Genomic DNA, 19112 nt, shown 5'->3' with positions numbered 1-19112 from the left:
GGCGAGGCGTTTTTTGGGCGTACATAAATTTTCAGATGCGAACGTCAAATGTGTTCGTACCAAGTCATATGTCACTGGCTGATCCTCTTTCCGTTCAAACTGCTCGCACAGCTTGGGGTGTGGATTACTCGACCACAATGGCGATGGCCTTGTCCTCCGGTCCGGGCCTCCACGATGTTTCATCGATTAATCACGGCTTGTCAGAAAAACAATCAACTTTGAATTGCAAACCAGCTTGTAATGTGTTTTGAAAAGAGTTTTTTTGGTTAGCACAAAACCGTACGCAGGTGGAAATCACAGCTGCTAATTTCAGGATTACACAATCAATTAGCGTACATTTGTAGGAATGTTTTTTTAATTTTGGTTTTGTGCTATTGTAACAATAATGTCATCATGTTTGTGTGTATTTTACCATTTTGCTTTGGCCAGGAGAATTTGCATCCTTTGTTTAATTTTAAAGTGTTCCTTAAAGAGCCCTTTTTGTTTTAACCCTTTTTTTTTTTTTTGGAGGTCGTTTTTGGCTTGTGGGCCAGGATTAACTGTAAACCATTTATAAAATAATGTCACAATACACATATAATGTAGCTCATTTTTCATATTTTTAATTTTACAAACATTTTAAACGTTTTCGGGGCCATTTTGCCAAAACACTTTTTGGCCAGTGTTAGACACAAATAACAAATAATTAGGAAAAACATATTAAACGGTTTGGGCAACTTAAACAAACAAATTAAAAACAATTCACAAGAAAGGAGAGGGAAGTTTTGTCCAGAAAGGAATATGTGGCAAGCACAGAAGGAGTGTGGGAAATATGCCAGTGCTGTCATCGTTTTTTTCCCCGTTTGGCTGGGGTAGGGTGGGCGCCAGACCAGGTCCGGGATGTCCTCTGGCTGGCATGTCCAGAGGCAGATGTTGTGGCCTCTGGACTAGGCACAGGGCCAGGCACATTTGGAGGAATGGCTGTTGTTGTGCCAGAGTTGGAGGATCCTGATGTTCCAGCAGGAAGGGAGGTCGGCTCCACCATGTGCTGGCGAACGAGCTGCTCCAGGGCATTGGCGATTCTGATGTTTGCCCTGGTATTTTCAGCCAGCGCCTGACCAATGGTCACGTTGGCCGCAGCATTTTGCTCCAGGGCCTCAGCCACCCGTAGCAGACTGGCGTCCATCCTCTGCAGAATCTCCGTATGGTAATCCGATTTAAAATTGAGTTCTGTGAGGAGTGCCACTGCCTGCGAGGGGGATTGCCCTGGACTGGCTTCTGCAGGGTCCTCAGCCGGATGTACTGGTTCCTCCCCTGCAGAGCCAGCCGAAATTCTGCGGCCAAGGCTCCCCTCTGGAGCAGACTCATCCGCCTGTGTCTCTGTGTGAAAAAAGAGAAAAGAGTCACATTAGAAACTACATATTGTCACAATAATATTTCAGAGTTGGTTACATCACAACATTTACCTGGGACAACATGAGGAGCCGCAAAGTCTGGCATGTCCGTATCCATGTTGGACACGCCAAACACCTCCACATCCTGCACACACCTCTGTGCCAGCTCTTCCAAATCATTCAGCTCCAATGACACAGGGGTGGGACCCCCACCTGTCCCCCTTGCATGCCTAGCCCTGTCAGCCAGTTTTTGCTTCAGGCGATATTTGAAGTCTTGCCATCTGTGGGTGAAAAAGTAGGCATTATTCCTGCATTATTTTTCCATGTTTTTATTTTCTAATTTAAGTTTTTACTTACCGGCGTTTGACATCCCGGGCTAGACGGACATAATCACCCACCCTATTGACAGCACTGGCTATCTCCTCCCACTTTCTCCACTTCTGGCTTACACACATATTCCTGTCTGCCTGTGGCAGGATGTCCACACACTTCTCCATCTCCTTTCTTGTGAATTGTGGCTGCCTTTTCTTTTTGCCAGCTTTGGCCGGAATACTGGGCCCAGCAGCCTTTCCATGTCATCCTCAACACCTATTTACATTAAATTAATTTGAATTTAGATGTCAATCTTTCACTATATTCTGTTTCCAAATCAGCCTTGATTAGAAATGTGTGAAATACTTACCGGCCGCCTCTTGCCCATTGTTTGGCTGGTCTGTAGCCATTTTTCATGCCAAACCAAGAACTACACCAGACCGTTTGTTTTTTTCCGTGACATATTTATACATGCGTCCTTATTATTCGACCGCATCATTGATTGTGCGTTCCTATGATCCGTCCTTAATTTGAGCGGGAAAAGAAACACTATTAATGGCTTTTGGCGCCTTGAGTCGAGGTGGCGGTTGTTGTTTGTTGGAGGTTACGTTGTTCGGAGTGGTTTGTTGGAGGGAGTTGTGTTTGGCGCATTTTTGGATTGTGTTAGAGGCGTTTTTTTTGGTTTACTTTCCGTTTGCATTTTTTGGTGTTTTTTTTTATTTGTGGTGTTTTTTCTGTGTGAATTTTTTCCCCTCATCCTTTTGTAAAATAAGGTTCTCCTTTTTTTTTGGCTTTGCCTAAAAATTACTTTTTTGTTTTTTTGATTTTTGTAGGTTTCTTTTGGCTGTGCCCCAACGACCTTTTTGTTCTGTGACTTCTTTATCGTGTATTGGTAAGTTTAGATTTTAACTTGTTTGTTAAATGTTCATGTCTTGTTCTTCGCATATTTTGTGGTCTTTACGGTTTTTTGGGGGGTTTTTGGGGTTGGTAAAAATGCGAACCATTTAGCGCACTTTTGTAGGCTTGATTCCCTTTGTAAAAATGCGAACCATTTAGCGCACTTTTGTAGGCTTGATTCCCCTTGTAAAAATGTGAACCATTTAGCGCACTTTTGTAGGCTTGATTTCCCTTGTAAAAATGCGAACCATTTAGCACTAAAATTCTGGCTTTTTTTGTTTCAGGCAAATTGTGAAAGTTCTCTCAATCTCGGTTTGCTATTTTTCGAAATGTGTGTTTACCCCCTTTATTTTTGTGCATTTTCAAAAAAAAAGAATACAAAATGGCCACCACAAAATCTAAACTTATTCTGGTCTTTTGAAATGTAGGTTTTTGAAATCATGACAATACCCTGGCATGTAAGCATCTTTGGATTGTATCGTAAAGATAAGTATTTTTTTTTTGGGGGGGGGGGGCAACATACCTTAACTACAATTCTTACCATTTCAGGTTGATGTTGGTCGCATTATTGTAGCCATGCTGCCGGAAGCCGACCAACCTCAATCTCGTCCCAGGCGTAGGCATCGTAGGCGTGCTCGGCCCCAGATATATAGAACACGTGTCACCCTTTTTGGAATGCCCGATGATGAGGTGTTAAGGCGCTACCGTCTTCCGCCCAAAATCATCATAGACACTCTCTCATTAATAGAGAGTGATCTTGAGTGGCAAATTGACAGTCCTACAGCAATACCACCACTTACGCAATTTATGGCGGTGTTACATTTCTGTGCCTCAGGATCCTTTCAAACCACGGTGGGAATAGTTGCGGGAATCTCCCAATCCTCCTTTTCAAGGATCCTGAGGGCAGTGATGGAGGCCCTTTTCAAGCACCTCCATCATTTTATTCAAATGCCTTTGGATATGGGTTCCCTTAGTGTGGCGAAGGCCAATTTTTACCAAATTGCTGGCTTCCCACACATCATAGGGGTTGTGGATGGTACTCACATACCACTTCAGCCTCCAGCACGGCTGGAGGCCATTTTTCATAACAGGAAACACTATCACTCACTGAATGTAATGGTGGTATGTGATGCCTCCCTCCAGATCCTGTCCCTGAATGCAAAATTACCCGGGAGTGCACATGACTCATTCGTCATCCGTCAATCAGGGATTTGGCATAAATTAAACAACCTACAAGCTGGTGATGCGTGGCTTCTGGGTAAGTGTAGACCTTTTTTAGAAAGCAATGCAAAGCTTGATACACAGTGATCCTGATGTTGTAATTTCTTGTTCACAGGAGACAGTGGCTACCCTTGCACGCCCTGGCTGCTCACTCCTTATTTGGCTCCCACACCAGGGCCACAAAGTGAGTATAATTCCACACTTACAGCCACCAGGCAAGTGGTGGAGCACTGTATCGGCCTTTTAAAAGGCCGATTCAGATGCCTCCATCGCTCTGGTGGCGAGCTCATGTATTTGCCGGATATGGTTTCAAAAATTGTGGTCCTGTGTGGGATATTTCACAACATCGCCATAAGGAGTGGTGTCCAAATGCAGCCAGAGGATGCCTTGCCTGAGGATGGCCCCCCCGAGGTTGGTCGGAGGTCTGTATGTGGGGAGGCCATACGTGATGATGTTGTGGAACGTTTTTTCAGGTAATTATTGACCAAAATGAAGTGAGATGACACAATGTAGACATGTAATAATGTAATTAACAAATTAAAATTTAGTTTTGTTTGTGTGTTTTATTCCATAATATTTTTCGGGAAAACCATGACTACTACCTGATCGTCAAAAATGACTTCATGTGGACACATTGGATTTAACTTCTGGTCCAAAATTGTCGTCAATTCATTTGTGGAATCATGTTGGCATGCTACTTCGTCAAACAGTTCTTGATTGTTTTGTTTTTGTATATTTTGTGTGTAGGCTGATGTTTGATGAGTGTTTTCACTGTGTGTATTTATTGTCCTTAATCACTTTGTGTTTCTTAATTTTGAGTAAATAAATGTTGGTTACGTTAAAAAAAAGATTTCCTTTCTAAATTACATGCAAGTGTAACCGTGTTCAAAAAAGAGAAACTTGCTTAAGGGCTAATCCTGTAAAGTTTTTAACTTTGCAGTATTTTACCATGCTTAGTGGCTCAAAACAAACACCCAAAGGTATTATGTGGAATCAGTATGTTTTCTAATCTCAGCCTAAACAGGTTTCATTTAATATTTACCTTACCCCCCCCAAAAAAAATAAAAAAAACAACAAACCTATTAGTATGGTTAGGTGTTGAATGTGCCAGCTTACATAATTCAGCTTTCTAGAATCTAAGTTACATTACTTTAAAATACTTTCTGCACTTGTCGACTTATGTAAGGTTAAACAATATAATATTTACAGAGAAGGAATGAGCCTTTAAACGAAAACTTTTTTTTATTTTTTAGAAAACATGGCCAAATTTGGCAAAAACAATAAAATTAAGGTCGTAGGATCTCCGCCATGTGAACGAGGACCACCAGCATGCCTATAACATGGCCCCTCAGCCTCTGCACACATGCTGCTGCCTCCGTCAGCCGCCTCTGGTCCTCTGTGGGTTAAAAAATTGAGGTGCTTAATACAAAAAACCCGAAATTTTGTTTGACCAACAACTTCCAAAGGAAATACAACTTTAGAAAAAGTGTCAATTTTGCAAAACATTACAATTCAAAGCCAACATTCTTGGCCAAAGTAAATTCCAAATAATGACTCTGAAAAAAAAAAAAAAGGAAAAAATGACAAGTACGCTGCAAAACTACTTTTGTGGGTACTGTATACAAGAGATACAAGTATGAGTGTTTGGACATGTGTGATATGTGTAAGGGCCAAACATCATAGACATTTTAAAATCAAGATATAAAGAACAAACATTATAAATAAGTCAAATTTGAAAAATGCACAGGCAACGGATAACATCCCCCCCCCCCCCAAAAAAAAAAAAAAAGGGAAACATACCGTTGCCAATGACGCCTGGACCTGCAGCACCACCATCGTCCTCCTCGGAGGTTGGCAAATGTAGGTCGGTTGGAGGAGGGGTGATTTCTGAAGGGGGGGAGGGGGTGTAAAAGAGAGGGGTGGTTGGAGGGGAGGGTGATGAAAAGAGAGAGGGGGGTTGAGGGGAGGGGGAATTTTTAGGGATGGGAAGTATCAGAGAGGGATGGGCGTCCGGGTCTGGCCCGGCTGGGTTTGAGGGTGAATTAGGAGTAGGGCGGGGAGAGGAGGATTGGCTGGGAGTTGGGGATAGGGGACGAGGCCGATGGCGTCGCTGCCGATGCCGGCGTAGACTGCGTTCTGCCCCTAAATGATGGATAACAATTTAAGTTATGATTAATTTTTTACCTTGAAAACATCCGCAAAAATTAATTTATTAAAAAAAATAACCAAAAAAAACAAAACATGCACACGCAGATATGTAGTAAATAAACAAACAGGGCAAGAATGAAAACATGCACACGCAGATATGTAGTAAATAAACAAACAGGGCAAGAATGAAAACATGCACACGCAGATATGTAGTAAATAAACAAACAGGGCAAGAATGAAAACATGCACACGCAGATATGTAGTAAATAAACAAACAGGGCAAGAATGAAAACATGCACACGCAGATATGTAGTAAATAAACAAACAGGGCAAGAATGAAAACATGCACACGCAGATAGGGCCGCAAAATAAAAATAGAAAGCGAAATAAAAAAAACTTACTTTCTGCTATACACTGGCGAAAACATACCAGCAAGCGTGGCGTGCGTCGTTGGAGATCAGACCACCTGCGCTCCAGCTGGCCAATCTGTCGGCTTAAGCCGAAGGAGCGCAGGCGGCGGCGAACCTCCGCATAAGCGGATCGCTTTTCTCTGTTGCTGATGGGGGGAGGCTGGCTGGCTATCCGCCGGTCCATTAACTCCGTCAGGACGAGAAGCTCCCGCCTGGTGAACGCAGAGGCTCTCATGATGGCAATGGTGGATTTATGAAAAAACTGTTTTAATAAAGACAAGATAATAATTTTGATTGGCTAATGTATTTGGAAAATTAACAGGAAACATTCTATTGGTTAATGTATGAGTCATGTGTTCGACAGGCTAAAAAATATAATGAGAGTTATGATTGGCTTAATGCAGTGACATGCGTTAGCTAATTTAAACCAAAAAATGAAACAAGTAAAATATGCATAAGACAAAACACAGAAAACAATATGAAAAAAGCCCAAAACATGTATTTTGGATAAAGGAAACCATTGTTTAAACCGTACGTATTCTGCGTGAAAAAACAAACACGGACAAGAGTAAAGTTTATTGAAACTGAAAAAAAAAAAAACGGTGAAGAGCAATTAAGCTAATTGATCTGTTGATTGGCATGATACGATTAAAGGATGTATGCAGAATGAACGAGCAGGTAATCGAAAACTGACAGGCCCACTTCCGGTTTGGACTGGTGCGAGCGTTCCCTGCATGCACAATTGGAGATGTACGGTCGCAATTTGGCTTGCTCGTTAGCTAGAGGAGGGGTTGGTAGACTATGGGGCGGAAGAATAGCTGCGTACGAAATTACAAGCAAGCACTTGTATTTGCATTTTTCGGCTTGTACGCCGTACGTGCGTCCGGCCACTTGCGTCCGGGTCTGAATCAGGGCCAAAGTCAGAGTTGCTGAAGGGGAGGAGAAAAGATAGGTGAGCATGGCATGGCTAGTGATAGGGATGAGAGATCCTGCTCGTTCGAGCGTACATAAGGGAAAGGGTGAACAGTTGGAGGGTGAACTGGAAATATATATAGCGGATGGGTAATGGAGCGTACACACGGTCAGATTTGTCAGACTTGTCAGATTTGTCAGATGAACGATTAAACGATCTGAACGATTTGAACGATTTTACCAAAGTTTTGAACGATTTGAACGATTGAACGATTTTTGGCTGCATTAAAATGAATGGAATCGTCCAAGTCTGACTGCAAACCCATCAGATGTCAGATATCGTTATCTGACAAACGGGAACGCGCATCGTTGATCGTCCATCGTTCAGGCATGTCAGATATGAACGATTTTCCTTCAGATATGAACGACTGAACGATTTTTAAATCGTTATCGTTCATATCTGAAGGAAAAATCTGATCGTGTGTATGCACCATAAGAACAGTAGTATTATCTGGAGGGCAGGTATGTTTTTTAAGGAAAGGTATATTTTAAGGGTACATTTAAAGCTGAGGAGACTAGTTTAAAGACTGACTGGGCGAGGGAGTGAGTTCCAGAGGATTGGGCACCTTGTGCAAAATATTGGAGCCAAACATGAGAGGAAGTGACCAGGAGTCGGAGAGACATAATCACTTGGGTGCAAGAGAACATCTCTTAAGACAGAGCAAACTAAAGCAATTGTGTTTCTCATATGTTCAGGTGGCTTCAGGACAACTACCTAAGGACTAAAGTGGGGGCAATTGATAGACCACAGACGCAGGAGGTTATATACAGTCCTTAAATCAGTGGCAGATATCCAACAATCTCAAGGGTAAATGGTAGCAGGTCAGAGGCTATCCAAATTTGGCAACAGGTATCAAGTAATAGAGGGCACTGGCAATAATTAGGTAAGGATCAAATCTGAGTTTGGCAACAGGTATCCAAATAGAAAGGGCACAGGCAATAATCAGATCTAAGGCAAATCCGAGTCTGGTAACAGGTATCCAAGCAGGAAGGGTACAGGCAATAACCAGTTTGGGGCAAATCTGAGTCTGACAACATTTCCAAATAGAGATGGCATAGGTAATAACAGTTCTATGACAAATACGACTTTAGCAACAGTTATTCAAATAAAAAGCACTGGAGTCACAAAAGTTGGGGACCAAAGCATCTGCAAAGGAGACTAATCACCTAACATTTGTTGATATAAAACTCCCTTAAATAGGCTTACATGCTGGTCTCGGAAGCCCATACTGCTCTGGCACCCAAACTTCTCGCTCTTGCGTTCCAGCAGCCGGAAGCATTGTTGTTTCTGCTCAGGTACCCAGAGACCGCAGGAGCCAGGAAAAGTGAGAATGAGAGTTGGATGTTAAGCTTCAGGAAGCATTGTGACATCCAGGAGGAGATGGCAGACTTATAATAGAGAAGCTTGTCAGAAATATAACAAATATTGCTCATCTTTCAAGTGAGACTTCTGAGAAAAAACTCTATTTATTTAAAAAAAATTTATTTCAGTAAATGAAAGTCCTTTGATATTAAATACCGAAAGGTAACATTTCTATTTTCAGTGAGACTATTGTTACATCTGTAGAGCCAATCAGACCTTACCTTCCCTGGGAGAAGGGATAAATCTCAGCGTAGAGCATATTACAGTACATTTTCATAATATTTCTTAATACTATCTATTACATATACCATAGAATGTCAGAAAATCCTTAGTAATGTCTCAACCATCAACCAGTGAAACAGATAAACAGTGATAAATAAATTTTAAGGAAATAAAACATTCAAAACAACATTCATCCTATATAACTTTGCTGACCATTACTTTACCAAGATGAGAAAGTGCACCAACGTAAATTGGACATAAGTTTTCAGAATATTTTGTGAACTTGGGGTGTCATTCAGACCCACTCGCGAGCAGCAGTACACTTGCAAGCGGGTCGATGTTCCCCACTGCGCTTGCGCACGACGGAGCTCCCTCGCTCGCATGCGCGAGACCTGGGGAGCGACGGGCTTTCCATCGCTCCCGGTCTCGCACCAAATGGGGCGTGCTGTCGATGTTGATTGACAGCACGCCCCCTTTGGTGGGCGTGCCGGGGGCGTGCCTGCTAGACGGAGGCGTTCCTATGGGAATGCCTACCGTCTGAAGCCGGCCCCACTGACATCACTAGTGATGTCAGTGGGAGTGATTTTGGCTCTGATAGAGCCAAAATCACTCCATGGCTTGTGGCAGGGAGACCCTACCGCAGGGTCTCCGTCGCAAGTCCGATGGTCGCGATGGTCTTGACCATCACGACCATCATCATGGACGCTCGCTATAGCTGTGGGTGGTCACCCACAGCTATACGAGCGTCCAGGAGGACGCTCCATTTTCATGGAGGAGGGCCCTGATTCAGAGCGAGCGCTCTGGTTAGAGCGTCCGGCTCTGAATCAGGCCCTTGATTCAATTTATAGTATAAGTTCAGCATTAATTATTATGGAGTGAGTATAAGGGATGAATGTTAGGGTAATTGAGGGTTATGATTTAACAATGCAGTTTGTATGGAATATGGAAAGTCCATATTTACTGTAAGTTACATGTTTTCTGAAAACAATTATAGATAAAGGGTCTTTGTAAAGGCCCCCATACACGGGGCGATAAAGCAGGCGATCCGACTGATTGGTGCGATTTGCCTATATCGTACCTTGTATGGCCCTGATGTCGGGCTGAGCGGACTCTCGTGGGGTCGTACATCGCACCCCCTGATCTTTCTTCAGAACCATCAGATCAGGGGATGTGATGTGCGATCCCATGGATTGCTATGCAGGTGAGAGAGGGGGGAGCCGGCATAACGGGCGGGCGGCCACCTGATCGCACGGTGTGTGCAGAACGCCCAATATGTTGGACGACAGATCCCCTGTCGTCTCGCACGGTGCCATGGGGGCCTTAGTTTTTAAAGGTAATTTAGAGATTGCAAGATAAAACTGCATTCCAATTTTTGGGGAATTGCAAACTCCTAAACTCATTGTGGTTTGACCTAAATTGCATTGTAACCCAAATGTAAAACAGTGCTGCTCAGGATTTGGCCCCAGTACTCTACAAGGTCCCTGAAGAAATGACGGGTCTAGAGATAACTTGCCCAATGATGAGTTGCACTGGGCCCATGATGGTACCCATGTCTGGTGAGTTCCAAGGAGAAAAAATTTGCAAATATAGGAGCTCATTCAGACCCGCTCGCAAGTTGCGGTCGCTCGCTTGCAAAAAGGGACGGATATTTAAATGAAGTGCTCGCACTGCGTCGCATAAGGACACCCACTATGTTTTAGCAAGCTACAGCAAAGTGCGCTTGCAAGTGTCTAAAGACTCCCCCTTGTCACTTGCAACACACATCATCTCCGGGAAATGTAGGATTAATCGGAACCATCGTGAGCTGCTCGCAGTCCTTGGAGTTGCCTTAACCCGCTGCAAGCACAGCGATCAGTGCTAGCTGACATACATGCAGGTGACGTGTAAGTGACGCTACTTTGCTAATTATGCACGCCCTTTAAACGGCATTTTGGCAGCCTGCCACGCCTGCGTTCGCACATCCACTCCCCCGTTCACAAGCACCTTCCCCTGTTACCACCCACAAGCAGCACTATCTGTCACTCAAAGCAGCGACCTGATAGAGGTTTACGAGCAACCAAAATCAGATCGCAATGAATGGCTTGCACGCGCGCACTGCGAATTATACGCATGCGCAGATGGGTGAAAATCGCTCAGAGCGAGCGATCATGCCTTAGCGAGCGGGTCTGAATCAGGTCCATAGTGCATGCGCTACACATGCGTGACTGTATTACATGATGACAGCTGTAGCGCAGTGTTGCTCCTATATAAATAAATATTTGTGCATCTTTTATATAACTAGTAAATATTAGTACCTTTTTCTACAAAGAACTATGGGTCTGATTCAGCAAGGAACGCACGGATGCGGACGCATGCAATCGGCCGCTGCGAGAATATGCTAATGAATGTATACGTTTGGCAATCGCAGCAGAATGAGCAGACGTCCAGCACTACATAATACCACCCACTTCCCTTTACTTGCGTCCTCTATACCTGGCAAGACAGCGGAAAAATCGGTAACATTGAGAACCATCGGACCCTTACACACAATAGTGGTGACTGAACCCTTCCGCAGACATTATTATTACATTTTATTTATAGGGCGCCACAAGTGGTCCGCAGCGCCATACATACAGTAAAGGGTACACAGAACATTACATTACAATACAGTAACCAACTTATAAACAGAGCACAAGTAACAATTAGCAACACAATTCTTCATACACAATACAGCTGGGAAGATGAAGGCTGTCATAGAAGTGCTAGAGAAGAAGGCTGTGAGACAGTGGGGAGGAGGACACGCCCCCGAAGTGCTGTCCAAACGCACATGCACGACTGCGTTTGCTCCACCATGCCCCGGTCACTACTCACAAATGGCACTTCCTGTCAATCACTGTGCTCTGGGTCTGCGTTGCCTCGCACCTGATAGGAGGATCGCAATAGCTAGTTTGTGCACGTGCACTGCGATGCATGCGCAAAGCGAAATAATCTACTGCGTGCGTCTGCATCCGTGCGTACCTTGCTGAATCAGGTCCTATTAGTGCAATCTTTTGAGAAAAATGTAATATTTCAGCCTCTTTTATTTAACTGCCAATTATTACTACCACTTTATACAAATAAATATTAGTGCGACCTTATGAGAAAGAATAAATATTTGTGCAACCTTCGTATAACTAAGGAATGTTGCTGGCCCCTTTATTCACTAATAAATATGCATGGCCCCTTGAGTAAATTGTAGTTAATATTGCCACATTATTAATTATTTTATTGTTGCCACCATCATTTTTAATCAAACATTGTGTCCCTAATAAAAACTACTGGACCTACAAGGCTGCTCATCTGGAGCTCCTATTGTAACCTGAGTTAATATTCAGTGAATCTGCTATCGAAGCTGGATAATTGGCTGAGACAAGATCAGTTTAAAATTAGATCGAAATGACGCCATCTTGCGAATGGCCGCAAGACACCATCTTGAAAATGAGATCTGCAAGATGCCATTTTGCGAATGGCCGCCCAGCGCCATTATAGCTAAACTCACACTTAACTATATATGGTGATGCTATTATTAGCATCCTGTGATCGCATGTTTTACCATACCCCACACACACATTAATACACACAGTTGCGCTGTTAACATGACGCACATAAGCGAATGCATAATATCCTGCATGAGAACACTGTTTATTAGCTTCATGCGTACGCATCTGCCCCCAGTTAACTAGCGTCTTTTCCCAAACCCCTAATACTTACACACTGCACATTCACGTAAAAGGTTCCATAGCTTCAAAGTGTAATATTCAGGGTTTATTCATTTATTACTATTGCTGTGAAATAGAGACTATTTGGTATCTAAGGTTTAATACATGATAAGTAAATCGTGTTTGGTGTTGTACTGATCTACACTTTCTCAACAGCTTTCCGGTATCATTGGTGTGAAGATCGCAACATGCATTCTTAACTTATGGACCATAGAGAGTTAAAACACCTAAATATACTTTGTAAAAGTAACAGCTTAGATTTGCATGAGGCGGGAAAACAGAGACAAAAGGCTGTCGGAGGCTGGTCTGTGTCCATTTGAATCGACCTGTTAAATGTCCCGTAACAGAAGCACCGTGATGGAGCACCAATGGGATCGCAACAAACCTCTCTATTGTATTGTCTATTTCTGTAAGGGTATATATATGTGTGTTCTGACCCCAATCTGGAGTCTTCTTGCTGATTGATGATTGACGGAGGTTTCTTGTTGATGCCGGTAACTGGTCCCAGAGCGCGTGCGTATGTATAACTGTACCTTGGGTCTGTATAACTTCTTTGCACTAAATTGTATTTAGATCACAGCGTCTAACTATCTGTACTTTGCTTGAATAATAACCTTTGTGCATTGGAAACACATTTTCTCAAAGTCTGAAGGCATTTATTTACTGTATGACTGCGTACGCAAATAGCGTCAATTTTAGTAGGTATAGGCAGGTTTTAGAAGGTATAGGCAGGAGCGTATAGAGGTTTAAATTCAGTATCCTTACTGCCTACAGTACTTAATAGCTAGGCAGCAAATCAGGGGAGGTCTCTTATACGTGATACGTGAATGGCTGCTTAGTAAATTTCTTAAAATTGATTTTATTATACTTTTTTATAGCTTAATACAATAAGCTAATGATATACTAATGATCATTCCTGTTCCTAATTGTACTTTGAAGTACTGGGTAATTTTACTAACAAGCTGGGGTTTACTTAAATTGAAAACATTTGCGTTCATATAGTATGTGTTTATAGTAATATAACTACTAACAGATTTTGTGAACCTAATGAAAAAGGAAGATCACAGAAGACGATATCTCATAGTGAAGCTTATGTAAGAAATGATTGACTCCTAGAACATTGCCTATTTTAAATATATATGGGTGGGTTTTGTCAAGTGAGCAAAAGAAAAAAACTCTTTTTGGGGGCACTCTTATGTAGTTTGAATTTAAAATAGTTATTTATTAGATATGCATTAAAAAATTATTAACGTAGACACATAGAAAACACACATAAGAAAAAAAACATATAGAAAAGAGCATAAAGAAAAAAGAAAAAGACCTTTATATATTGTCTTTCTCAAATGGACAGTAATGTAATCATATATAATGATAGTGGGAAGATATCCCTGGAAATTAGTCCTTAATAATTGGGCGAAAATATTAGTTAAATAACACCTCTGCTCAAAATGCAGGTGCTAGCACAATATTTAATAAAGACACATATAGCTAGGTAACAAAATGTATATTTCAACTTAATTTTCACAGGTAACCAGAAAAAGAAAAAATGTATAGCCAAAAAAACCTGGATAACAAATGAATAACCTTAGTCTGATGGTATTATAGTGTCAGGTGTTGCTCTACCCATAGACATGCAGTACATAGAACACATATTGAGAGACAATTGTAATATTAGACCAATACCAAAAATATCAGCAACATGCAGGTTCAGAGTAATGATGATGTAAATCTGCCTACATGCATGTATCATATAGTAAATGCAGTAATCTCCACCATAAATCTTTATCTGGCAGATAGTAATTTAAACTTCTGGTAACATCAGATTTATTCTACATAAACAAATGACATATATCTTTTAGTTATACCACATGCAGTTCCACAGATATCAAAAAAGAGAGAGATACAAGGAAATTTCCAAACATAACGACTTGACCTCACATTTGGCTGGTTTATAACAGTACCAGGTTTTCCAATTTTTGTGCTTTTACAAATGGTCACTGTATCTTTCAGTGCAGATTCTATGCAGGCTAGTGTCAAACTTAAATAGTCTCCTAAGCATCAATTTATCCAGCATTAACGTTAACAACATATAATAAAAAAATCCCTCTTTATCCTCTCTTTTTCCCATAGAGAGATTAGGATATTTCCTGATTGAAGACTGAAACTGTCAATCACTTGATAATCGTATGAAAGGACTAGGACAGGAATGTATGATGGGCAGTATGAGTTGTCAATCGGGCATGTGCAGCCTGTGATTGGCTGCATGTGACAATATAGCCTAGTCCCAGTGAATGCACAAGAGGCTGTATGTGATCAAGCCCAGTAGGGGGCGAATCGCGCGTCATACACACGTCACTTCCGGGTACTCGTAGTGCGCACACGAGTCCTGGCATCAGGCACCTAAACTGCAGGAACCAGACTTTAGACCAACCTTACACAGCATACATATCTAATTATCTATACAGGTACATTCTCCTTTCAACGCTCTCTCATCTGGACGCGCACTGCTCTTACCTACCTGCAATGTTTTTATAACAGGGTGGTGGGCGTTAGCGAGTCCTGACAGCAGAAGCTTAATTTCTGTCTGCCCTACCAGCTGCTCTCTCACTTCCCGTTCCCTGGACTAGCATCCACACGGGATAGCAGTAGAAGCAGTTGGGCTCTAGGTGTCAGACAATTCTTCCATCAGAGTATTTACTAGTACTCAACACTACATTAAGATACCTAAATACTCATTGGAAGGATATGTGCAAAACCTGTTTTTTTCTATTAAGATACCTAAATATTCATTGGAAGGATATGTGTAAAATCTGTTTTTTCAAAGATATCGCGATCATTAGTATTGTATAAACCAGAAAACCTGGTACTGCTATAACTGCAGACCTTTCATATAATTGTGACACAGCATGTCATTATAGACAGGTGCTTAAAGAGATTATCATTTAAAGACACGGTGACCATTTGTATAAACACAAAAATTGGAAAACATGGCACTGTTACAAATGTAAATGTGATACTGTGTTATTATTGTGTGATATTTGAGACTCCATTCCAATATATAGTGATCATTGGCTTTCTGACACTGTGTTACTATTATATGATACTTGAGATTTTATTCCAAGATATAGCGATCATTGGTATTGCTAAAACCTGAAGACCTGGTACTGTAATAAATACAAACCTAGCAAAATTAAGATAGAGCTTGCCACCATAGACAGATGCTTAGGAGACTATTTAAGTTTGACACTAGCCTGCATAGAATCTGCACTTAAAGATACAGTGACCATTTGTAAAAACACAAAAATTGGAAAACCTGGTACTGTTATAAACCAGCCAAATGTGAGTTCAAGTCGTTATGTTTGGAAATTTCCTTGTATCTCTCTCTTTTTTGATATCTGTGGAACTGCATGGGGTATTACTAAATTATATATGTCATTTGTTCATGTAGAATAAATCTGATGTTACCAGAAGTTTAAATTACTATCTGCCAGATAAAGATGTATGGTGGAGATTACTGAAGGCATTCTCTTTGTTCTTTATATTATTTTAAATATAGTAAAATATGGGATAGACACAGGGCTGCAGAGAGTGTGGCCTGGCTCGGGTACTAACAAGGGAGCGTGGCCTAATGTATGTAGGCATGGCCAGGAGTAGATCCTCCTATCAGGTGCAGGCAGAGGAGTCAGCTGCGGCACTCAGCGGCAGAAGCAATCTACCTGTACTTACTGCACCCCAGCACACAGCAGTGTGGGCTGGGCCCTGTTGCCACTGACAGGAGTAAGAGGAGGGAGCGGTGGACTTGGGTCCCCACTGGAGCCCTCCTCGCCCCTCTCTCAGCTCACCTGGATGGACATACTACATTTAACCTTTTTCTTATTGATTCTATCAAAACAGTTGGAAACTAAAACATAAACATGAAAATTAAACAAAGGCCACGTGCTTTGTCTATTATATTAACATGTATGTATTCTACAATTCTGTAATAATTATTAGAGATGTGTGTGGACCCCCATGTTTTGGTTTTGGTTTTGCCAAAACTACCCTCTACTTTGGATCTAAGGCCCTGATTCAGAGCCGGACGCTCTGACCAGAGCGCTCGCTCTGAATCAGGGCCCACCTCCATAAATATGGAGCATCCTCCTGGATGCTCGTATAGCTGTGGGTCACCACCCACAGCATATACGAGCGTGCAGGATGATGGTCGCGATGGTCTTGACCATCGCGACCATCGCCACTGCGAGCAGAAGCCTGCGGTTGAGTTTCTCAACCGCAAGGCCAGGAGTGATTTTGGCTCTATCAGAGCCAAAATCACTCCCACTGACATCACTAGTGATGTCAGTGGGGCCAGCTTCTGATGGTAGGCGTTCCCTTGGGAACGCCTCCGTCTGCAGGCATGCCCCCGGCACGCCCACCAAAGGGGGCGTGCTGTCAATCAACATCGACAGCACGCCCCCTTTGATCATACACTACGAGCGAAGGAAAGTCCATCGCTCGTCGCGTCTCACGCATGCGCACGACGGAGCTCCCTCCATCGTGCGCATGCGCATTGCAGACCATCGACCCACTTGCAAGCAGACAGCCGCTCGCGAGTGGGTCTGAATCAGGGCCTAAATTTTTTTCTTTGAATAAAAACAGCTAAAATCATGTAATGTGGGCCTATTTGTGTTCCTACAGTATTATTAACATTAATTTCCAGTAATTTAATTTTGACCACCTTACAGCTTACAATATTGGTTTCACCCATAATGGCCAAAGGCTGTAGTGAGGTAACTGGCTAAACTAAGTGACACGGCAACAACATACTTACTGACTTTTTGACTGCCACCTCTAGGAGGGGGCAGCCAGGTAGGTGAGGCAATATTACCGAAATTTCAAAGCAAAGGGGCGTGGCTATGATGATGTGATTCAGTGCACCCCCGGACCGCCCACTTTTGCTCGATAAGTGGGTGCTACGGGGAGGAGGGGGGTGCGCGGGGGAAGCGGGAGGGCAGCAGCCAACCCGGGAGAGTTGCCTGCTCTTGCTTGGGGGCCGGAACGCAGAGCTGTAACTAGACTTTTTGGTGCCCTGTGCCAGAAAGAGCTTTGGCGCCCCCCTCATTTTTCAAAGGGACATGATGCACCCAAAAAAGGGCCATGCCCTCATGGGGAAGGGCCAGGGAAGAGATAGGAGAGTCCAGAAGATGCTGGAGATGAAATAAGAGGAAGCTACAAGCAAGAATGATAATAAACAGAAATCTGACAGGCCCAAACAGCACCCCCTAACCTGTGGTGCCCTGTGCGATGGCACCGGCCGCAGTACCCTAGCTATGGCCCTGCAGGAGCGCCACAAGATTTTCAGGAGAGTAGGCAACCATGAGCAACAGCACAAACACATGGCAATTCAAAAAAGAATTTAGGAAACACATTTAGGAAACAATGTGGCACTGCAGTGGTAGACAGGATGGTAGTTAAATATAAACTATACAATGCTAAGCAGGGCCGGTTCTAGACATTGTGGAGCTCTGGGCAAAAGTTCCCAGTTGCGCCCCCCCCCCCCCAAAAAATAAAACAAAAAACTTTTTTTAGATAACATAACATTATGCCACACGCAGTAATGGCCTTGTATAACACATTATGCCACACGCAGCAATGCCCTGCATAATACATTGTGCCACACACAGTAATTACCTGTATAATACATTATCCCCAATTCAAATTACACAGCACATTAGTCCCTTATGTTATGACACAAAGTGGTGCCCCTTTTACATAATGCCAAAATTAGTGTACCTTATACAAAAGGCCCACAGTAGTAGTGCCCCTAATACAATGCCAACAGTAGTAGTGCCCCTTATACAATGCCCACAGCAGTGGTGCCCCTTACACAATGGCCCTAGTAGTGGTGCCCCCCATGCAGTTCCCCCATTAGTAGTACCCCCAGTGGTAATGCCCCCAGTAGTAATGCCCCTATAGTAGTTCCCCCAGTAGTAAAGCTCCACAGTAGTAATCCCCCAATTAGGTTTGCCCCCTATAGTAGTGCCCACAGTAGTAATGCCCCATTAGTAGTGCCCACAGTAGTAATGTCCCTTATAGTAGTTTCCCCATTAGTAATGCCCCCCATTAGTAATGCTCCCCAGTAGTAATCCCCCCATTAGTAATGCCCCCTATAGTAGTGCCCCCACCAGTAGGGCCCCCATTAGTAATGCTCCCCAGTAGTAATCCCCCAATAAGTAATGCCCCCTATTGTAGTGCCCCCATTAGTAATGCTCCCCAGTAGTACTGCCCCCATTAGTAATGCACCCTACAGTAGTGCCGAGGGGTGCTGAGAGGGGGGGGAGCGGGTACATATTACCGGGGCCCAGGCTTCCTGAGGGGCCCGGCAGAGGCCCGGGTCTGGCGCTACTCCCCCTCCCTCAGAGCAGTCCAGCACACAGCATGTGCTGAGCTGCAGTGGAGACTGCTCGTGGCTGCTGAGCAG

Source organism: Taudactylus pleione, unplaced genomic scaffold, assembly GCF_031769625.1.
Source record: "Taudactylus pleione unplaced genomic scaffold, aTauple2 ptg000116l, whole genome shotgun sequence".
NCBI lineage: Eukaryota > Metazoa > Chordata > Amphibia > Anura > Myobatrachidae > Taudactylus > Taudactylus pleione.
This window is presented reverse-complemented; position numbering follows the sequence as displayed.